This window comes from Schistocerca piceifrons, chromosome 3 (assembly GCF_021461385.2).
Source record: "Schistocerca piceifrons isolate TAMUIC-IGC-003096 chromosome 3, iqSchPice1.1, whole genome shotgun sequence".
NCBI lineage: Eukaryota > Metazoa > Arthropoda > Insecta > Orthoptera > Acrididae > Schistocerca > Schistocerca piceifrons.
Genome location: NC_060140.1, coordinates 561464408 through 561489125, shown reverse-complemented (window position 1 = coordinate 561489125; position 24718 = coordinate 561464408). Strand labels below are relative to the sequence as shown.

General features: G+C 43.1%; 1 protein-coding gene and 1 non-coding gene across 2 annotated transcripts in view; one reads left to right on the top strand and one right to left on the bottom strand.

The window, feature by feature from the left end:
• Positions 1 to 24718, bottom strand: part of LOC124789664 — a 152612-nt gene that overhangs the window by 20647 nt on the left and 107247 nt on the right. The gene's annotated exons all lie outside the window — the stretch shown is intronic.
• On the top strand, positions 11685 to 11758 carry Trnat-ugu. Its single transcript has one exon. It is a non-coding gene; the product is annotated as a tRNA-Thr (tRNA).

The window sequence follows — 24718 nt, the reverse complement described above, 5'->3', positions numbered from 1 at the left end:
CCTGAACGGTATCGCTACCGAAGTGCATACTGAATAATGCAGGGACTCTAATTCGAGTACTAGACCGTCCGGTGCTCATGAGTACCGAAACGATCGGCATAATGGCGGAAAGGTACAGAGTAGGCACCGTGGTCAGATGAGTCCGGATTTCATTTGTCTGAATTGGTAAGCTGTGATGGTAAAGTTCGAGTGTGGCGCAGACCCACGAAGCCATGGACGCAAGTTCTCAACAATGCACTGTGGGAGCTGGTGGCGGCTCTGTAACGGTGTGAGCTGTGTTTAAATGGAATGAACCGATCATTGACTGAAATGGTTATGTTCTGCCACTTCGAGACTATTTTCAGTCATTCGTGGACTTTATGTTCCCCAACAATAACTCCATTTTTATGGATGACAATTGGCTATGTACCGGGACACAATTGTTCGCGATTGCTTAGAAGAAGGTCCTGGACAATTCGAGTGAATGATTTTGCCACCCCGATCGTCTGACATGAATCCCATCAACCAATTATGAGACATAATCGAGAGGTCAGTTCGTGCACAAAATCCTGCACCGACAACACTTTGGCGATTATGGACGGCTATAGAGGCAGCAAGGCCCACGTCTTTCTGCAGGGGACTTCTAGAGACTTGTTGATTCATTGCCACGTCGAGTTGCTGCACTACACTGGGAAAATGGAAGTCTGAGACGATATTTGGAGGTACAACATGACTTTTGCCACCTGAGTGTTCAGTTACCGCGATTCAAAACACAATTAGTTGGACCGGCCAGAGTGGCCGGGCGGTTGTAGGCGCTGCAGTCTGGAACCGCGCGACTGCTACGGTTGCAGGTTCGAATCCTGCCTCGGGCATAGATGTTTGTGATGTCCTTAGGTTAGTTAGGTTTAAGTAGTTCTAAAGTCCTAGGGGACTGATGACCTCAGATGTTAAGTCCCATAGTGCTCAGAGCCATTTAAATGTTTAAGGAGACCAGTCATCAGTCTGCTATCCTCCCTCCCTCCCTCTCCCCCTCCCGAATGTCTGTGCGTATAGAGCAAATTCTGTGTGCAAGTTCGCCTACTTAGCTGTGTGGTAATGTGCTTGCCACCCATGCAGGGGGGCCGGGTTCGATTCCCGTCCGGGTTTGGCATTGTCTCCGCTCGTGGACTGGGTTTTGTGTTGTTTTCATAATCATTTCATCCTCATCACCGGTTCGCAAGTCACCCAGTGTGGCGTCGACTGCAATAAGACTTGCACTTGGCGGCCGAACTTTCCCGGCCAACAATGCCATACGATCATTTCATTTTTTTTCATTTTTCCTGTGTGCAAGTGTGAGAAAGTGTATTAAATGTTTTCCTAGTATGTATCTGATGCCGAATATGGGAATCAGGCCGATATTCAGCTACCGCGAAGAGCACATCCAGACTGGCCGGCCCACCAACCCTCGTTGTCAGGTGGGCGGATTTGATTGGGGGCCAGCTATCTCCCCGTTCCGAACGCCGTCGCGTTAACACGCGCGGCTACCCGGGCGGGTTTACTTTATGATGTAACGGCCGTCGTAGTAGACACAAGGGAGAACGACGTTCCACACTCGACAGCGATTCGAAATGACATTACTGCCTTTTACGTGTCAGGTGCACGTTTGTGTAGGACCACGCAGGGCGAAGGTGTAAAATTAAGACGATATGAATAGTACTTGAACATGGCACAATTCTGCAGTCAACTGATCGTGTGATATAAATAACACTGATTGTATAACGGCCGCAGTGGACAATGGAATTGTCTTTTAATAAATTTATAGCCGTGGCACAAGAAATGAAAAAAAACTTATTCAAGCTACTTCAGTGTCACAGCATGTGCCGTGTTTCGACTGTTCCATAGACCAACAACGACATAATTTAACCTTGTGCTCCAACAATTTTCGCCCCGTAGCAAAACCTTGTTATCCATTAAACTAAGATATTCTAAAACGTGCTTCTCCCCAACATTCTTCTATGCCGTTACCAGGGATCCAGTGGAGATTCGAATTATGCCAGTAAAGTGTAGCTGGTGGAATATTCTTCACCTAATGACCGCGTCTAAACGCAAGATAAAGAGAGAGTCCTGAAATGCTATTCGCTTGTAAAGAAGATATTTTTTTAATTTAATGCGTTTTACTTTTGCGGAACTCTTTTCAGTTCTTGATATTTCTCAAGCGGTTCTTCCACTGACATATCAAAACCTTAAGACAGTCTGCTTAACAGCACATTTGTCCGTCTTTGGAATACAGTACAGCTGAGAATCTGCGTGGCACTGATTCGACAAATCCTTGGTACGTTTCAGGACGTATGTGACACCAAATTTCTACGCACAGGTCACGAAATTTCCTTAAATCGCAGGCCGCTAGTTTTTCAGCACAGATCGGACGCACAATAGCGTCCCATACCCACGTCGGGTTCAGCTTGGACTAATATGTGGCCAAAACATCAACTTCAGTTCACTACCATGCTCCTCAAGCCACAGAAGCACGATTTTGATCTTGAGAGACGGGTGGTTATCCTTCGGGGAATACATCAAACACGAAAGGATACAAGCGGTCCCCAATAATATTCACGCAGCCTACAGTTGTCATGATGCCTTTCATTATTACCGTAGGTCCCATGATATCGCAGATGATAGTTCCACGTACCATAATAATGACCGCTCTGCAGCCATGGCGCGTTGCATGCATGGAACTTTTGTTCACCTGGCTGACGCTGTATCCGGACACGAACATTGAGCTGTTGTAATAGTAACCGTATCAATTTTGCTTTTTAAAATGGGATGCTGCAGTTTGGTACTTATTTTCTGACAGTGGCTATCGTGACGAATCCAATGATGTGTGACAGTAAGGTCTTTGAAGGTCAGCGAAGATAAAAAACATGGCATGAGTGTCTATTTACACAAGGTGTTCGAAGTAATGACCATTGGTATCAATGCATGGATTGTGTGGTATTCCTTATCACTTCGGCACTCATCGAAGCACATGCTTTGACAATTCTCTCTCGTACATCGTGCAAATAGTAAACATTCGTCAAATACGGCGTACCCATCTAACGTGCCATTGACATGTAAACATCGTTCGACGGTTTCGCAATACAACACTAATAGGAACGGTAAGACTAGTATCGTCGAATCAGACGATATGATTCTCATTTACGGAGAATCCCAATGAAATTCAGTGAGAGCTAGAGACTTATACGCTGAAAGACATCCTCAACGTACTAACCCTACACGTCGTACATTTAAATATCTGTATGATAAACTGAGAACAGCTGGATCTTTAACGCATCAGGAACATATCCGGCAAAGGAATGTTACTAACGAGGAAACGGAAATTGGTACTCTTGCCATTGTGGTTCGAGATCCTTGTGTTAGTTCGCGTCAAATTGCAAGGGGATCTGGCATGAGCCAGAGTAGTGTTGTTCGTGTTCTGCATCGCCATAAATATCATCCTTACCATACCAGTCTCCACCAAGAATTAACTGGTACGGATTGTATGCGTCACATTGAATTCTGTCGATGGGCTCGACTTCAGATTCAGAGGGATGACACATTTATTAATTTGATTTTATTTACTGACGAGGCTACATTCACGCATCATGGAAATGTTAATTTGCATAACATGCATTATTGGGCAACTGAAAATCCATGTGGGCTGCAGCGAGTTGCACACCAAAAACCGTAGTCGGTGAATGTATGGTGTGGGATTCTGGAGGACAGAATTATAGGCCTCTGTTTCATCGAAGGAAGTCTTAATGGTAGAAAGTACACCACATTCCTGCAAGAAACATTAGGTCTGTTATTGGAAGAAATACCTTTAGGAACAAGGAACAGAATGTGGTATCAAGCCGATGGGTGTCCGGCACATTTTTTGCTAATGGCTAGAGATGAGTTCCCGAGACAATTCCCAAATCGTTGGATTGGACGCGGAGGAGATGTGGCATGGCCGGTTCGTTAGTCAGACTTGACGGCTCTGGGTTTTATCTTGTGGGGATTCGTAAAAGACATTGTTTATAAAGACATTCCAGCTACACCTGAAGATATGGAGAGAGCATTGTCAGAGCATGTGCTTCGATAACTTTATCCTTGTTCTTACTTTTTTGTTGGTCCTAGCTAGTTTCTATAAGTAGCCCGTCTTTCTCTATACATTACTCCTGTTTTTCTCAGAATTTCGAAAGTCTTGCAAAGTTTTACATAGCAGAAGGCATTTTCTAGGTCGCGAAATCCTGTGGGTGTGTCTTGATTTTTCCTAAGTCTTGTAAAATTTATCACGCGCCTCTATGGCGCCTTTTACTTAGCGAAAGCCAAACTGGCCGTCAGGTAGGAGGTGCTTAATGTTCTTCCTCATTCTTCAGTATTTTATTCTTGTCAATAACTTGGATACATGAGCTGTTAGGCAGGTCGGATCAGCGCTAGATATAGCGTAACACCACAGTGTGGTGGAAAATTCGACTGTGGGCTGAGGAGGGGTAAAGCGCCTTCACACTGGCACATACTTTACCCTAAACCTCGTGAGTGTGTGGTTTTCAAGAGTGGCTCCTTTCCTGGGTTACCCCGAGGTACTTGGCTCTGCGGGACCATGGTTGTGACCTCACATGAGCAACGATGGCTGGGGCTACAATGGCACTCTAAGCCGGATAATTATGACGACATTACCACTTCGTGGCCCATGCCTCTGCGATGTAGCATGCTGTATGCAGTCTGCGGCGCAAGGCGTCGATTTTCATGAAGCGGGCGTAGAGTGTGGTGTCACCCGAATACAGCGCTAACGGTGCACGCTCCGTTTTCGGGACGTCAGCGGTACACGGGGAGTACAGCAGGGAGTCGAGGGCAGACCCCTGCGGCACTTCCGCTTTCATTGACCTAGCAATAGAAGTGCCGCCTACGGCACGGACATTAAAGGTCCGGTCACGCAGGTAAGACGCGATGAGTCTGACATGTGACCTTGGTACCCCCAATACAAAGAGTTCGTAGAGGAGACCATCGTGCCACCTGCAATCAACGGCCTAGGAGACACTAGGAGTACCGCTTCTGTGTACCCCCAGCGCTCTAATTCTCGCATCGCGTCCTCCTCAATTCGCAGTAGCTGGTGCTGCGCGTTGTTGCTGCCCGGAAACAGAACTGTTCAAGTGGAATAAATCACTCTTTGTCTGTATGCTCACAAACCAACGCTAGGTTCTTCCTATCATACGTCCAAACTTTGCGATTAAACTGGAGCATTAATAATCTAAATCTTATTCGATGTTTGCACTGTGAATATCACATTACATGTCCAATACATCACGTATACAGAGCTCATCTAAATACACAACTACATTTTTATACGCACTTGAGTGATACACATACAGTTATTATTACGTGAATCACGGACAGTGCACTCTCGCGTAATTGATAGGCGATATGACTTGGAAATATAAGAAGTTCAAAAAATGAAATGAAAGAAGAATCGCTTCACAGGAAACAATCATAAACACTAGATGGATTCTACTGAATATCACAGTGACTCCTTATTTCATAGTCTGTCTTTAATACGATTGATACAGAATGATTTATTACTTCACCTACACGTGCGACCTACAGTGTCACGAAGAAAGCGATCTGAAGCATCATGTGAGGTAGGTGCTTTATCGTGGAAACTCAATAACACATTAGACGATTTTTACCAATTTTTATATAACCAAAGTTATATAGTCACGCACAATATGGAATAATGTACCAGTTACGATAACGAGATATTAACAACAGATTGTGGTTTATACTGAAAGCACATTTACTAACCACGCACAATAGTATAGACCGAGCTGAAAATTTTCTGCCTCAGCAGAGAGCGCTCTTATTTTTACTTACAACGATCTAGAGGTCCCAGAACCTTCTATGAATACCAAATGTCACACGATACTTTCTGAAAGTGGGGTTCGAGCCACTGACTCTCATGCCATCAGCCAGCGGTTACCTCTACACCATGGCAAACGACGCATCTCAGAATGCATTGCCTCCTCTACATGCAAAACAGTATGTGCTGTTTCAGAAAAGATTTTGTCTTCCTGGGACTCGTTCTAGTCATTCGTTTCTCGTATGGCGCCTGCGATGCGTCAAAATATTTTTCATTGGCGCTCCACGGTTTCTCTGTTCGCCGTCCGTTATTACGTATTGTAATTTAGGGTACCTTTTTTGCAGAATGTTTTTATAATGTTGTATGATCATGTTTTACTAAAGTTTGTAATGAATCATTGCTGTAGAAAGAGCAGCGAATGAGAAGCAACTGGACGTTACGGCAGTTCTTCTTTTCATAAAGGGCCGAAAGCGCTGTTCTGGTTTTCGTTTACTGTCAACTAGTGGCTATTCGTGCATTTCCACCGGATGGATTATTGTGTTGGTAGCATCCTATATTTATCTGGTTACAAGAAGTTCGATGCTCCACCTCAAGTCGAAAGTAAATGGAAGCAGGCAGTGAGTCAAATACTTGATCTGACCCATAACCGATGTTCATGAGTCCGTTTTTTAGTGATTGGTGATCTTGTCTACAGCGGTTAAAGACGCATGGATACTTTTGGGTGACCAGGTATAGGCAATATTGAGTTTGGTTTAATTTTATTCAGAATCTGACGTTTTTGAATATGAAACGCAGATGACTGCGAGCGGAAGAGGCGATACTAAATTGCAGTTAATTTTTATGGTATGAAACCATAGGGCGATTTATAATTCTAGTTGTTTAGGAGGGGACATTTGCTCGGAGCGCGTCCGGTTTATAATTTGGATTATTGTTGCTGTGAATAGGTGCACTGATTATGAACTAAGTCTCAGCGGCATTGGTGATGTTTTATGCATTATGCTTTTGGATGTTGGTTTAGGTGACTCCTGCGACGGAAGACTTTCTTGCGAGAATTTATAATAATTGACTATTAGCCGAACAGAACAGCATTTTATTGACCTTTATTCAACTGTATGAGGAGTGTCCTTTCTTCAGTAGCAAAGTGAGAGTTTAAATAGGCTAGTAACCAAAGACTGAAGAGGGAAGTAATTTTTGGTGTTGTAATTAACTTTAGCGTAAAAGTGGCGATGGAACCAGGTTTTTATTTTGAATAGGAGAGGTCTATGAGAAAATTTGGGGATAACAAGGCTCCTGATTTGTAAGCTGCATCTAAAGAAAATAAATGAATGAAGCACTGGAAAGAAAAAAAGAGAAGAGGAGACAGAAGTGGAAGCCAAATGAAAATTGCTGATTTTTTTGTTTATTTCTATATTGACAGAGGATTACCAATTTTATGGCGAATAGGCACCTAATAAAAGTCATCACAGAAAGTGTCCACGACGCAAAGGTATTTCAGAAAGAATAGGAGCAGATTGTTAACCAAAGGGGCCCGTGTCGATTTCCGGCGGGGTCGGAGATTTTCTTTGTTCGGGGATTGAGTGTTCTGTTGTCCTTACGTTTGTATTTTCATAATTGACATTTCTATGTGTAGATGGCTATACAGGCACGCCCCGAAGGGCAATAAATAAAAAAAGAAGAATATGATCTAGTACTCGGTTATTGAAGACTAAAACTCCCACTAGCGAACTGATACAGAGTGAAGTGAATTCAAAAATATTGATATTGCTTTGAGAAGAAAAGAAGAGTGACAATTCAAAATTTGAGAAATAACACAAATTTTAAAATAGGAAGTATAAATATGTCAGTGCCATAACAATAGGTAGTGACAGGTTAGCAAACTTTCGTAACTCAGCTACTGCGAGGTAGTTACATCTGGTGTTGTCAGGATTTTTCGAATAACAAAAGACGGTCACTTGATGTACCAACGCGACTTAAGTATCAGAAATAAAAAACGGTAAACTTGAAACATATATTATAGAAAATATTTACTTCCCGTCTTAACGCAATTACATGAATAAACTGTAGTTGTTTTGGCAACGAGTTTATAGATCTTCAGAGATATTCCGATTGTGTCTTACGACATCGTACGTATTTAGACTTACATGGGCATAAGTTCGAGAAATAATGTCTAAAGTTTGACCTTATTTCAAGAATATTTTAGGATACGAATGAACAACAGATTGTGATTTATTAATTAATTTAATATTTTGAGTTCAACCCAGAGACTGGCTTAATGGAAATGGGGCCTCAACAGATCAGACAGAGGTTCCTTCCTATTCTGATTTAGACAAGTGAATTGCTGTCTGTTTGTCGTAGACTATTAATACTTTTAGGACGTAGAACGGAAAATACATACAGAGAGAGAAATAAAGGCAGTAAATATTGGAGTACTGACAAGAATATCTAGTGCGTTGTGTTCACACATTTTTAATACAATTATAAACTATTTAAATAATCACTCGCACCAAATTCGTAACTGTGTACTGGTATGAAAAGTTCGTATGAGCTGTTTTTTTAATTTTTAAAAACAATCTTCAGCACCGAGTTATGGAGTCTTCTGAGCTATTTTTAGCGGTGCACTTAACAGCTCATATCTAGATCAAACTGAACAAAAGTTAAATAGTCTGTGACGGTGTCAAGGAGGGTATTGTATAGAGCACACACCTGGCGTATTGTCAGAAACACTGTTTAACTGATATATCTGACTTGATGGGTAAATTAGATATTATCCTGATCTGGACATTTTACGGAGAGCTCAACAATTCTGTTAGGGTACATACTACAAATACCTCATTTACGCCATTACACACCGCTATGAATCCTCGCTTTCTGATCGTTTTGTCATGTAATTACGAACAATGCAACATTGAAATGGAATTAATTTCATCGACGCATGCTGCTTGTATCGATAGCTCTTATGATCGATCTGCGGCAGAATGATGGTGATTAATGTGAAGGACATGGACGACGATTTTGCATTTTTGTCTTTTGGACGTAGCATCATAATTTCTTTCTTCGTAGATTTCTGAAAAGTAAAGTAGGTTTCGGTACTGCTCAAAGCGGTTCAAATGGCTCTGAGCACTATGGGACTCAACTGCTGAGGTCATTAGTCCCCTAGAACTTAGAACTAGTTAAACCTAACTAACCTAAGGACATCACAAACATCCATGCCCGAGGCAGGATTCGAACCTGCAACCGTAGCGGTCTTGCGGTTCCAGACTGCAGCGCCTTTAACCGCACGGCTACTTCGGCCGGCCTCAAAGCGGTGTTTTAATAATTTTCCTCATCGCCCAAACTCTCGATTAAGAGTAAAAATTCGTCCTAGATCGCCGGATTGTTGTTTACGTGTCTGTGTTTTGTGTTACAACGTACACGGTCACTATACTGGGATTCCGAGATCAAGATGCGTGCCTGCTACCTTGACTCTTCAGTTTGGGTGGTGAGCTGTTTGATGTAATCCAGCACAGCATCGTCGGATTGACACGGTTAGCTTCTCGACTGTTGATGCAGAAAAACGGCATGAATTCTATAGTGTCTTGCTTTGCTGCGTTAAATGCGAATGTCACGGTAAGCAGTACAGCTTTATTATGTATCTGTTTGACATCACTGTACATCGAGAGAATATCTGCCACTGTCTTGTTACAACATTTCGTGAGGCCATTCGTCTGTGCGTTGCACGCTGTTATACTGTGGATGATGTACTTGAAATGATTTCTGTTACCCGTCTTCACTCACTTTTCCACGATCAGAGTTTACTACGCATGGTGTCTCATGCTTCAAAATTATGTCTTCTACAAAAGTCTGGCGATATACGGACCTACGCAATCGGTCCAACGTTGGTGACAGCGTAGCAGGTGAGGTAGCCAACGATGCTGTTCTTTTACTTCCTTTAGTCGACAAGAGACTCTCCCAAAGAGGTCAATTTCACTCCGGTGAAACGCAGCAACTGCTGGACGAATTAGTAACAGGTGTTCGAAGGGAACTGATACACATTTTCCCGTCTTGTATTTCCTGCAGTGGCTTACATAATACCAGACAGATCAGCAGAGACCTGGAGTCTGACACCAGCTTCTAATTCTGTCAAGCGTCTTCGTAAATCCCAGATTGCCTGAAATCAGAACTTTGTGAAAACTGTGTGGCTCGCCGTAAATGAGACGGGATGATTATCAATCGTTTCAGTCGCATTAGATCATAATTCCTTTGAGAAACTAGTCGTTCTTTAACGCCTCTGTGTTATTCAGTAATGATTTATCTTAGCTTCTTTGAGCTGCCGTGTTTGCCAGTGCAGTGATGACTGAGATATCATCAGCTGTGTAATATGCTGCTAATGAATTCCACGAAAGGCAGTCAGTATCCTACTCTTTGGGTAGTATACTACAGTGAAGCTGCACTCCTTGGATCTTTCAGCCTACTCATCCTGCTTCACACCAGTGAATGGTCAGCCGTATAAGCAAGGTTGGAAATTACTTACTGCAAAGTATTCTTTCTTTGCTTCTTTCAGACAGACCAAGATGTCTCAATTCGTGGCAATGGGTATATCCATTTTGGTGAATTTTATGTCTGCTGTGGGCAGAAACGTCATGTGCCACCTTTATTTTTTTTTAAGAGGAACACTTTCAACACCTTCCTAGATATGCATTAGTGTTGCACCTATCCTACCCTCTCTGGGCAACCCATGAGTGAAAGATCTGGAGAACGCATTGAGCAAGGCAACACCTTCTGCATCGAGGTAGGCTAGGACAGCATGTTCAGCATGCAGCATTGAGTTATCATGATTAAAAATAACGACACAGAGACTTTAGAGATTGGGTACATTCACCAGTCTCAACTTGTCAGAAATGTAACGGCTGCTGTCAAAATACGGCTATGCCAGGGAGACGTAATTGCGTTGTGTACCACTGGCAGCCCGTACAATTATACCAGGTGCCGGGCCTTCATGGCGATGACTAACACCTTCTGGTAACGATGTTCTTGGAGCTTCCGTCGACGTCGATCCGAGATTTTTAGTCTGGTAGCACTGGTAGTCGTGCTGAGAGTCCATGGCGCTCCTGACGTTGTCACTCTGTCTTGTCTTATTGAAAACACTGCCATCTCCTGCCTGAAGGTACGCGACATCACTGTACGATTCTGCGCGGACGTGGGAACAATACATCCATCCTGGCTGATGAGATCCTACATGGCGATGAAATGGCACTCCTGAACCCATCGATTCCGTATCCGAATACAGTTACGATAGCCTGACCGACGGGAGAAAAACCTTAATAGGCCACGACTCTGTTGCAGTCGCACTTCGACACGTGCAGGTGAATGATTCTTCTCCATACACGATTCTTCTCCTTACACGAGTCATAATAATTTAAATGAGTCTATAATATGAGAAACGCGCTGTGCAAGCTTTTCCTACATACAGAATATACATGGTGTTACTTCTATCTTAAGCGGCTGCGCTGTATGCTAGTTTATGTATCTAAAAATATAATGCTCTTCATGTCAATTTGATATTTGCTGCTTGCCCTCTCTAAGGTGCACCAGTTTTGATGCCTTCCAGTGTATATGTGATATTCATTTTTATGTCAATATTTTAAAATTTTAGTTTTACATGATTAAGGCTCACCGGCTATTTGACCTTCTTCTTCTTCTGTGCGGATGCACAAACAGTGCCCGAACTCTTACGTGAATCGGCAACGCGCCGCGAGTAATGAGTATAATGGGCGGGGGCACTACGAATGTAGTGCGGGACAATACGTTGAGAATGTGGGTCTCGCGGGAGGCATGCCAGAGATAAATCCCTGCAGTCGCCCTATCCTCTATGTCCTCGGTGGCTCAGATGGGTAGAGCGTCTGCCATGTAAGCAGGAGATCCCGGGTTCGAGTCCCGGTCGGGGCACACATTTTCGTCTGTCCCCGTTGACGCCTGTAAGCAGCTTTTTCATTTCATTTACATGTACTCCCCTCTAGCGTCCCAAATTTTCGTTAAGAGATGTCGGAGCGACATGAGTTCACTAGGTGCAGTTGTGAAGCACTTTCAAATAACAGTCAACATGATATGTTCAGATTTTGTTATTACGGAAGTAAATTTGATCTTCATTTGTGCCGTACGCCTACACTGTTAACGTGCCTCCACAACATTATGTAACTAGTAAGTGTAAATATTATTTCTAAGTCAATGATTACTGATCAGCCAGAACATTATGACCACCGATCTGCTATTTATATACACCCGTCCAGGCTATAGCAGAGTCATCTGAAGAGAAATGGCTGCTAGTCAGACACACGCACGTTGCACGTAGTATCAATGAGCATGCTTCTGGTGTAGAATGGGGAAGGTGCGCGATCTGGGTTTGACCGAGAGCAGATCGTGATGTTCCGGAGGATGGGTACGAGCGTTTCGAAAACTGCACGAGTTGTCGGGTATTCTATGAGTGCAGTGGTGAGTGTCTTCAACACGTGGCGAAACGAAGGCGAAACCATGTGCAGACGTCATGAGGTTGGGGGAAGGGGGGCACCTCTCATTACAGATGTCGGACGTCGTAGGCTGGGCAGACTAGTAAAACACGACAGGCAGCGAACTCTGACGAAACTAACATCAGACTTTAATGCTAGGCAGAGTAAAACTGTGTCTGAACACACAGTGCACCGAACACTCCTAAGGATGGGCTTCCGCTGGATGTGCCAGTGTTAACACCACGATATCGGCATCTACGACGGAAATGGGCACGTGACCATCGGCTCTGAACGTTGGCGCAACTGCAGAATCCCGATACTTCCTTCAGCACGCCGATGAGAGGGGAACAGTCCCTCGCCACCTGTGCTGTGTGATGGTGACAAGCTGGCGGCGGCTCCGTTATCCTCTGGAAAACATTCACGTGGGCATCCATGGGTCCAGTGCAGCTCGTGCGAAGCACCATGACGGCCAAGGAATATCGTACACTGGTTGCAGACAACGTACGCTCCTTCATGACCATCATGTTTCCCGAAGACAGTGGCATTTTTCAACAATAAAACGGACAGTGTCACAATGGCAGGAGTGTGTTGGAGTGGTTCGAGGAACACAGTGGGAGTTCCAACTTACGTGCTGGCCCTCCAACTCGGCAGATCTGAAAGCGATCAAAAACATCTGGGTTGTGATTGAATGTGGCGTCAGAGCTCATAGCCACTCTACCTGGAATTTACGGGAATTAGGTAACTCGTGTATTGAAATGTGGTGCCAATCCCTCCAGCGACCTATCAAGGCCTCACTGCTTCCATTCCATGACGAATCGACGCTGTTATCCCTGCCAAAGGTGGACATACCGCTTATTAGGAAGATGATCATAATGTTCTGGCTAATCAGTGTACATAACGTTAACAGTTTTAGGTGGCAGTCATCGATCCTTCTGAAGAAGAAGTTTTTAGAGATGTCGAAACTTAGAACAAGGGGTTATAAAATATTTTGAACAACACATCTGATTCGAATGTTTTTCAGCTTATACTCACGAAAAATGCGTTCTACAGTTGCTGCGTCCACCTGTTTTCAATATTTTCAACATTTACAACGGAGCACAGAACGCTTGTGAACACCGTCATCCTGTGAGAAATTAAACAGCCTGCGATACCTCTGTCATTTACCTGGTAAAACGCATTGGAGCCGTTTAAAACGGACAGTGCGCCGTCACTAGGCACCCTCGGACACTGGATGAATTCTTGAGGAACAAGCTTAAACATCCCCATCTCGATCACTTATGGTCGTCATATCGATGAGCATGGAAACATGTTACAATGCAACGTTATCCATCAACAGAGATTGATTTTACAAATACGAGAAGATGTGCAGTGTCAAAAACTCTGTTATTATTTCGGGTATTGTTTTGCTTTTATTTCACAGTGAACCGTTTTTATTTCTTTTTTTTCCAAAATGCTTCTTTTTTCATTCCCTACTCTCATCGAACAATACCTTATACTGTCCATAGTCACGTCGGTGGTACAAAAATGGGTTGAGGTTTTTTTTTTATTACGCTTAAACTACACTACTGGCCATTAAAATTGGTACACCACGAAGATGACGTGCTACAGACGCGAAATTTAACCGACAGGAAGAAGATGCTGTGATATGCAAGTGATCAGCTTTTCAGAGCATTCACACAAGGTTGTCACCGGTGGTGACACCTACAACGTGCTGACGTGACGAAAGTTTCCTACCGATTTCTCATACACAAACAGCAGTTGACCGACGTTGCCTGGTGAAACGTTGTTGTGATGCCTCGTGTGAGGAGAAGAAATGCGTACCACCACGTTTCCGACTTTGATAAAGGTGCTGGCCGCAGTGGCCATGCGGTTCTTAGCGCTTCAGTCGGGAACCCCACGACTGCTACAGTCGCTGGTTCGAATCCTGACTCGAGCATGGATGTGTGTGATGTCCTTAGGTTAGTTAGGTTTATGTATTTCTACGTTCTAGGGAAATGACGACCTCAGATGTTAAGTCTCATAGTGCTCAGAGCCATTTGAACCTTTTTTTTATATATAAAGGACGGATTGTAGCCTATCGCAAAGCGGGTTATCGTATCGCGACAATGCTGCTCGCTTTGGTCGAGATCCAATGACTGTTAGCAGAATATAAAATCGGTAGGTTCAGGAGGGTAATATGGAAAGCCGTGCAGGTTCCCAACGGCCTCGTATCACTAGCAGTCGAGATGACAGGTATCTTATCCGCAAGGCTGTAACGGATCGTGCAGCCACGTCTCGATCCCTGAGTCAATAGACGGGGACGTTTGCAAGACAACAATCATCTGCACGAACAGTTCGACGACGTTTGCAGCAGCATGGACTATCAGCTCGGAGTCCATGGCTGCGGTTACCCTTGACGCTGCACCACAGACAGGAGCTCCTGCGATGGTGTACTCAACGACGAACCTGGGTGCACGAATGGCAAAACGTCATTTTTTCGGATGAATCCAGGTTCTGTTTACAGCATCAGGATGGTCGTATACGTGTTTGGCGACATCGCGGTGAACGCACGTTGGATGCGTGTATATGTCATCGCCATACTGGCGTACCACCCGGCGTGACGTTATAGGGTGCCATTGGTGACACGTATCGATCACCTCTTGTTCGCACTGACGGCACTTTGAACATTGGACGTTACATTTCAGATGTGTTACGACCCGTGGCGCTACCCTTCATTCGATCCCTGCGAAATCCTACATTTCAGCAGGATAATACACGGCCGCCCGTGTGGTCCCTTTCTGGATACAGAAGATGTTCGACTGCTGCCCTGGGCAGCACATTCTCCAGATCTCTCACCAAGTGAAAACGTCTGCTGAATGGTGGCCGAGCAACTGGCTCGTCACAATACGCCAGTCACTACTCTTGATGAACTGTGGTATCGTGTTGAAGCTGCATGGGCAGCTGTACCTGTACACGCCATCCAAGCTCTATTTGACTCATTGTCCAGACGTATCAAGGCCTTTATTACAGGCAGAGGTGGTTTTTCTGGGTACTGATTTCTCAGGATCTATGCACCCAAATTGCGTGAAAATGTAATCACATGTCAGTTCTAGTATAATATATTTGTCCAATGAATAGCCGTTTATCATCTGCATCTTGGTGTAGCAATTTTAATGGCCAGTAGTGCATATAGACAATCTACTACGACTTCTATACTCCTAGAGTACATACATATACAAATTTAGTTCCACTTTTGGCTACGATTTGTGTGTAAGTGCTGCTCAAATTAAAAATGTAGTTTATCGGAAGTATGTTTGCGCATTTGTAAGTAGTACGCAGAGTTTAATGCAATAACATGTGCAAAACTAACTTTGGAAACATTGACTTTCGCTTTGGTTTGCTTGCATGAGAGAAACCAGGAAAAAGCACGAGTAAGAAGAGTAGCGAAAGCAAAACTAGCGTCAAGGTGACTTTCGCTGCCAGGTTTGAAGATATTTAGCTAGCTATGAAGACGTGAGTAGCGGATGCCAAAAGAGAAGGTAAATCTGAGTTATCCAAAATCTGCCTGTAACTGACAACAACGTTTCATAAATGTAATATGTGGTGTACAGCAGTGTTTGGAAATGAAACTAGCGTATCAGAAAACTATAATAGTAGAAATTTTGGGAGGCACTGCCGAAGTCATTAGCGTTGCAGCAATGCGGGTTTCTACTCACGGGGAAACATTGTCTGTGGTTTCCTAATACGAACTTGGTCCAAGTTGTGCACAAAAGAGAAATCCATACTCCTGTTAGATTCCATCTGTTTGCCTTCACTTTTGCTGTATTTTTTTCTGGTCACCACCTTCTTATTAGTTTGATACGGCCCGCCGCGACTTCCTCTCCTGTGCCCATTTGTTCTTCACAGACCAGCAGTGGTACCCAGTGTTCTCGTTTATTTGTAGGGTCTACTCCAACTTCTGTCCTCAGTTGGAGTTGTTGAGCTGTATGGATCACTCTGTACTATTGAGGTTGTTCCCTGATGTCTTAACACATGCTCTATCAAACTGATCAGACTGGCGATCCTTCTAATCAGTGTTTTTCACATATAAGTTTCTTCGCCGATTCTGCAGAGGACCACCCATTTGTTACATTATCTTTCCAATAACATTACAGCATTCTTTAACACCACATCTCAAACGTTTCGATTCGCCTCTTTTCCCGTTTTTTTCCACAGTTCTTTATGACTTACTTATTGTGCTGTGCTGAACGTATATATTCTTAAGTGGTTGTATTAAATTATCGCGCTGATGACCTCGATGTTGAGTGCTCATAAGCCCCCCCCCCCAAATTATCAGAAGCCATAAATAAAGAAGTATGCTGAACGTATATATCATTAAGTAGTTGTATGAAGTTATAAGCAGCCATAAATCAAGAAGACTTTCTAGAAGTATGGATACTGCGTACGGCATCTGGAACTGCTGACTCTCCAGCAACTGCTATTGATCCGAATAAGTTCGGGAAGTTATGGCACCCCGTTATCACGATTGAAAATCTACGATGGTGAATCGTAACACATTGCATTAAACAAATGTCTGATCCTGACGGACGTGCAGGCACTTAGGAAAAAAATGGCATTACCAAAGAAATAATGGACACCATCAGGTCTGGGCAATGTTTAATGAGCACATTCTGCAAGAAATCTTCTGTTTCCAATCGAGAACTAGGCTTCATGGCATATTCCGACCTCTGCTTGGCCTTCCCACACTCCTTCTTCCAATAATTTTGTATTCCATCGTTTATCTAGATATTTTCTAAGACGATATACCCAATACACGCCCTTTTCAACAATGCTTTCGTTGGACTACTTTTTAAATTCCATATTTCTACACTTCTTACTTTGTATTCTCTTATGCAACCTTTCACTGATCTGACGAACTTCATTTCTGATGCTTAAGGGTTCTTAGATCTTGCGTTCTTAATGTCCAACTTCCTGCTCGATATAGTAATGCGGGTAGCGCCATGACTTAAAAAAATTTCATCTGGCTTTCATTTCTCGTTTAACACTTCAACGTTCTTTTTATCTTGCTACTTATATGTTGATAGGTATTAATTTTGTATTTACATCTTCTTTAAATTTATATCACATGCTATGTACCACAAATGAGACACTGTTCTGTTATTGTGTTTCAGATGACTGTCTTGGTCCTTATACAGTATTTTCCTAAGAAAGGTCGTTGTTTTTGTTTTGGTTATTGATATCTTCAGGTTTAAGATTATAATTTTTCAATCAATGTACCGTTATTTGTGCTGGGTAGTTATAGTTAAAGTGCAGCTACTCGCAGAGGTGTGGGTTGTAAATATCGTATGCCCAGGGAAGTTGGTAGCTATACTAATACGTTAACGCGCAACCAAATTACACTGGAAAAATTTGGTTCCTGTTTTAGCCACCAGCTGCAAATCTTGCACTATACACTGTTCGTATTACGGTAAGACACCCATGTTGTCACTTGACAAGTCATAACGTGAATGAGCAGTATAGCTATCGAAAAGAAAGACTGTGCACTCTTAGAGAAACTGTTTTATGTGAACAGCAGCAATTACAGTACTGAATTGAGAGAGTATCACCGACTGGAAGATCTGAGGAAAGACCTGATTTCATTCTGTGGTTTAAGGGAGATGATAATGAAATTCGAAAACATGAGTGAGGTTGTGAGCTTGATATGGCACCTGGAAGAGGCAGGCATCCTCTCCCGATGGAAGTTATTGGCGAGGAGGTTGTAACTGACCGTGCAGCACATGCGCACATAGCGCTACTGCTTGCGCAGTGTTACGAGAATTGTCCATCCCATAGTCAACAGTAAGGAAAGGTTTGAGATCTATTTTACACTGGTGCCTTTAAGAGATCCGGACGGTGCCACAATTACAACATCATGATCTGCGGCAACGTTCTGAATTTGCTCTTCGGATTTTGGCTCGTCCGCAGCTCGTGGTCGTGCGGTAGCGTTCTCGCTTCCCACGCCCGGGTTCCCGGGTTCGATTCCCGGCGGGGTCAGGGATTTTCTCTGCCTCGTGATGACTGGGTGCTGTGTGCTGTCCTTAGGTTAGTTAGGTTTAAGTAGTTCTAAGTTCTAGGGGACTGATGACCATAGCTGTTAAGTCCCATAGTGCTCAGAGCCATTTGAACCATTTGATTCTGGCACGGATCGAAGTCGATACATGTGACTGGGCAATATTCAGTGTAGTGATGAGACAAATTTTGTTCTACAGGGTGCAGTCAGTAAACAGAACTGCTGAATCTGGCTTTCTGTTAAATCACATGTTGTGCACCAAGAGCCATCGCAGTTGCCTTATGCAACTGTGGTGAGGATTCACAAGTACCTTGATGACCAGGACCCAAAAGTGCCAAGAGGTGAATGGTGGTCTCTTTCAGAATCCTTATTCGTGGTCCGTTCTTCTTTGAGGAGAACACACACAGAGAACATGTCAAGTTTACCGTGGCGTCTGCACGTTATCGAGACCTTTTGTACAGCATATAATTCCTGCTTTGAAAGAGCGCAACATGGTGGAAATCACTGTTTTCATGCGAGATTGAACAACATCTCGCCCAGTGAAGGATCTGCTTAACGCAACCTTCCACAGACGCGTTATTTTTTTGAGTTGGTCAGCAAAATCACATAATCTGAATTCACATGTCTTTTGGTTCTGGAGATATTAAAAAAAACACTTTTACCAAGGACACGTTCGGTCTCAACCTGATTTGAAGAACAGTATACAAGAACACGTTGGTCATATTCCACCGGACCTGCTGTAAGCAACTGTTTATCACGTCGTTTTACAGATACAGCATTTCGTCATTGTCTCCAGTGCTCATACTGAGCTAAATATGTAAGCAGCAGTTAATAATACAGGGCGGGACAAATAAATGTGGCCCGGACGAGTGGATACGATTGGACTTGAATGTATGTATGCAAGCACACACCGTGACGTATTTCCAACATGATGGAGCAACTGCCCACAGAGCCGGCATAACCTTGGAGCACATTTGCACAGTCTTCACACTTGACAAGAGTTGTTAGCAGAGGTCAGTGTGATCGTAGTCCTAGCTGGCCACCCGGTCACCTGATCTGCACCGGCCGAAGTGGCCGTGCGGTTCTAGGCGGTTACAGTCTGGAGTCGGGCGACCGCTACGGTCGCAGGTTCGAATCCTGCCTCGGGCATGGATGTGTGTGATGTCTTTAGGTTAGTTAGGTTTAATTAGTTCTAAGTTCTAGGCGACTGATGACCTCAGAAGTTAAGTAGCACAGTGCTCAGAGCCATTTGAACCATTTTTTGAACCTGATCTGCCAGTGTACGATTACTTTGTATGGGAAGCCCGTAAGTCCAAGGTATATCGCAACATACCTCGCAGTCTTCAAGAACTGCAACGGAACGTTTCGGATGAGATTGCACCGATTCAAGCAGTCCAGCTTCGATCCGTCTTCAGCAATTTGCTGACCAGGGCCCAAAAGTGTCAAGAGATGAATGGTGGTCACTTTAAACGTCTGGTATCGTCAGATTAGAAATGTATTTCCTCTCCTCTCATGTGTCTCTTTGTTCACTGGAACTCTGTTCTCCAGGCCACTGCTATTTGCCCCATCCCGTAAAATCAACATTATGCTTTTATCACTTGTTTGACCTTTACTGACCACGTCCCATTCCTAATCCATTACTTAAGGATACATTTCTATACGTCTTTCTTGCAGTCACGGCGCCAGATTTACGCCTGGTGGCAAAAACTGGAACAATTTTTTCAACGTAAAGAGGTTCCACATTAAAGCATTAGAATATCTACCAAGTTTAGCTGCCATACGATAATTATAGCTCATATTGGATCTCGATGAGTCGCTGCTCTTTAGTTATAACCACCTAGTACATTGTCTTCACTGTCCTGTATTATTACCTGGTCTTCGGCAAAACGCACTGTATTTAAAAAGTTGCTGAACCCAATGCATATGCCTTGTAATATTCTGCCCTTATCTATTCCCCGACCAGGTCGTCGATGGAGATGTAGAACAGTATTCGCTGCCTTATCTCTATTTCTGGTTTCAGCTCTTTGCCAGTAGATATCCTTAATTTTGTGTTTTTATATCAGAAGCCTGGGGTATGAGCGTTTACGTGTGGGTGCGGTGAATTGCTTTTTCGTAATCGATAAATGCTAGTTGCGTTGCCAGATCGAACTCTCATCTTTTTCGTAGAATTTGTTCCAGTATAAAAACATCGTCGGTGCAGAATTTTCCTTTACGAAAGCCTGTTGCTGACAACATAGTGCTGAATCGCAGATTCCTTGAAAGGATACACTACTACTTGATTGTACATTAATATATTTTTCTGCACAATATAGATCTTGGCTTTTACATCATTATCGAGTACAATTCTAAAGGTTCTTGAACGATTGTTACATATATTTGGTGAAGTCAGCTCAAAGAATTTTTAGCATTGTACTCGATAATGGCGTCAAAGCCGAAATCTAGGATGTACAGAAGAAAAATACCGTATTATCCAGTCAAATTGTGGTGTGTTCTTTCAGAAAATATTATATGACTTTGAATTACAGATATTTTGACCTCTTCCATTGATAATTTTGCTGTAAATTTTATAAGAAGCATTCTGAAGGCTGATTTCCTTGTAATTATTTGCGTTACTACCGTCTCCTTTTTTAAACAGTAAAGTAAATGTAGAGGATTTCTATTCTTCTAGAATTTCACCTGTATGGAAAAATATGTTACAGACGGTGTAATCTGTAGAAATCTTCCACCAAATATTATCACTTCTGAGTTAATTCCGTCTGATTCGGGTGCTTTTTTATTTTGTTTTCCTTGCATGCCTTCAAGGAACATGAAGGAAGTTGATCACACGTGGCATCTCCGCAAACCAGAGCGTGATATCGAGGCCCCAACAAATTTGGTTGCCTGCTAATTAATTGCCAAGAGCCCGTGACGGAGGCGGGAGGATAGGAATTCGGGCCAGGCGGGGCCAGACGTGTGACACTGACCGAGAGCGCGTGGCGAGGTGTGGCCCTGCGCGTCCGGCAGGGGCAGAGCGCGCAACCCGCGACACGGCACTCAGCCGGCAGCTGGCGGATCCCGTTAGCTCGGCGGGCGCGCCGCTCCACATCTGGCAGGCGCTCGCGCAGAACGCGTGGCCGCATTCTGGCCAGCCGTGTCGGCGCGCCGACCCCGCGGCCTTGGAGGCTATCGCGTTCGCCGCACGCAGGATTCTGTATGCTACATCTATGCTAGACAAGACACCATGCGGGGGTTACTTCGTCTACCACCGTCGTTTCCCTCTTTCTAATTCAATCTCGAAGGGTGAAATAGATTAAAACTGTTGATAAACCTGTAACTTCTAATCACTGAGTTTACTATAATGTTACCAACAGTTATGTAAATTGAAATATTTTTTGATATAGAATGTACATGAATGGGACTAAAAAGTATAAAATAATTTCTCTTTGCACCATACTGATTCACAACTCCAGACAGGTAGTGGGGATTGGGAGTTTGTATTGTCCTTATCATTTCATCATCATCATCATCATTTGTAACAAAGCTAAAATTGGACTGTGTAAAAACTGGGACTTTGTACGGGCGCTGATGACCGCACAGTTGGGCGCCCCACAAACCAAACATCATCAGACAAATTTGTGTTTGTCGATATTTAATAGTAACGACAGAGGTCGTAAGATGTATAACGCATGCGGTACATAACTGATGCATGAATAGTACACATCCTAACTATAGGGTAATCCATTAACCTGATGACAACACGTGGGGGCTCTGTTTGCCGACCACCTGAGCCGCGCCGGCCGGTCGAATGTGTCCGGCATCTTCCTGTTGACGCCGCACTACCTCTTTTTCGGCCAGCGCTATTCGAACAGTGAAACAAACATTACCAATGTAGAAGTGAAGCCTGCGAACGCAACAGTAGCAAGACCGAATTATTACAATCCATAACAAATCTTTATTTATAAACAGTGTATGCTTACAGAGTCTGCTTGTGTTGTCCGGACAGCGTTTCACTAGAAGTTTACAGACGTTCAAATTCCGTGTCGTGAAGTAATTCACAAATTAGTGAATTAGTTTTGTGAAACTGGAAGCGTTCATGACAACAAGTGTAAACGACGTTGTGTAGTGCTCACAGAAGCTCATCTCGATGACATTACTTACTGGCTGGAAAATTCCCCTAAAAGTCCATTAGGCGTTTTTAACAGTATATGCAAACTTCTTGCACCTCTTTACAAAGAGCTGCTAAGGTACATGGGCTAAGATATTGTAAAGTAATAATTGTGTAAGGACTTAAACCTGGTGATCCGGCACACAGCGTCAGGTTTTGCGAATGGGTTTTGAAACAAGTGCAGGATGGAAATGGAAATGGATCCTTACATCATTCTGTTTTCAGGTTAGGCTTGGTTCCATTTTCACAGGTATGTTATTTCCCAAAACTGTCGACACTGGAGCGGCGATGGATCTATTCTCCTTCATGAGAAACCCCTTCACGTTCAGAAAACAATTATGTGTTGCTCAGTTGGCGTTGACAGAATAATAAGTCTAATCTTTTTAATGACGCAGTTAACAGAGAAAGATTTGTGCAAAACATTTTTCTACCGTTTGTTAACGAACTGAGTGAAAGAGCATGAAGCTTCTGGTATTTTCAGTAGGATTTAGCAAGGGATCATATTTCTTTGCACGCAATGTTTAATGTGTTTCATGGTGGAGTCATTAGGAACAACATCTGGTCCCCTGGAAGTCCCAATTTATCCCAGTGCAATTTCTGTTTAGACCAGCGCATTTTCTGTTTGTGAGCAGCACTTAAGATTAAAGTGTATACAACAAATCGGCACACATTATAGGAACTTAAGGATAATATTGGCGAGTCAGTTAATTCAATTTCTTAAAGGGAACTACACCTTGTGAAGAATAATTTCATTATATATATATATCAGAAATGCGTGGAAAAAAATGGAAGGCAGTTCCAGTATCTCTTGCATGACATGGGCGAGTACAAAATGTATTTGCATATATTTTAAGCTTATACTCAGGTAGTAGATGGGCAACACGGCATCTGATTCGCCGGGCAACAGAGCGCTAGTTGCCTGCCATCTACTTCGCCGTGCGTGCGGTCATCAGACAAATGGAATACCCTGTATTGTGTATTGCATAGGCGTTCCATTTTCATTATAAATCTTATAAATATCGTCATAGCAAAAGAAATTCAAAATCATAAATTTTCAGCACTACCTGAACCGGACAAAAAGAAATTATTGTATAAAAGTCCTATTTAAAAGAGTGTTAAATGAAAAATTTATTTTTGTTTAAATAAGTGTTTTATATCTTTAAGTCTAGTGTGTTTCAAACTTCTCAATTGATTTTAAGCATTTTGATGACATTATGTTCTCTAAATAATTACTTTTTACCCATGGTCTGCCCATGTTCACATATGTCACGTATCACGGGCAATGTTTCCTTTCTAAGGCTACACTAAGGCCTTACAAACACGTCAGTGCTCATATACCTGCATTGGAAACGAGCTAGGTTGCATAAAAGCTGCAACCACGCCCTCAGACTAAAACTCATTGATCGCCCTTTCTATGTTGTACATATTTCCTCTTCTCCCTCTCTCTCTCTCTCTCTCTCTCTCTCTCTCTCTCTCTCTCTCTCTCTCCCCATCACCTCTTCCCTTCTCCCTCTGCTCAAGCATGCCAGTCCACTTGCATACTACCTGGAACTCATTCAGATAGTAAACACATTCACATAATAGTCCCAGAACATGCTGGGCATCCAAAGTGTCAGTCGTTACCAAACCTCTTCAACCCCACCCCCACTCGTACCGATCAGACCGAGACGAAACCTAATTCACATTGTGTTTGGTTTAAAATCTATTGTAAAATTTGTACCGATCAGCCAGACAGACAAAAATAAAAGATTAATAAAGGAAATAAATTTCTTGAATTAATTCCCAGTCATTGTGAATATTTTTTGACTGAAGTGGTCTAGATCGTAATTTGTGTCTTTATTTATAATGTCGTATCAGCTACTGCCATTATCGTATCAACACTCAGATCTTATAAACCAACGTCCCGTGTGAGTACAGTGAAACCTCTGCTACTTGCAAACTCCCTTTTTAAGCGGAGGTTTTATTGATACGGACTGTAAATATTGTTTTACTAGTCTGAGTTTCGATCTGTTGATGGCAGTAGCCAAAACAATGTTATAAATAAATTCATAAAGTATTATTCACATCGCTGCGAAAATTTCAAGACAGGTACATAACAGACACATACCTGTAGATAGAAGATCTCTCTAAGTTGTTAAACAACATTTTAGAAAATGCATAACACTGTGCTGTTTGTAATAACGATATTTTATTTTGCTACTGGTCTTGGTTCTGAACCAACATCAACGGCA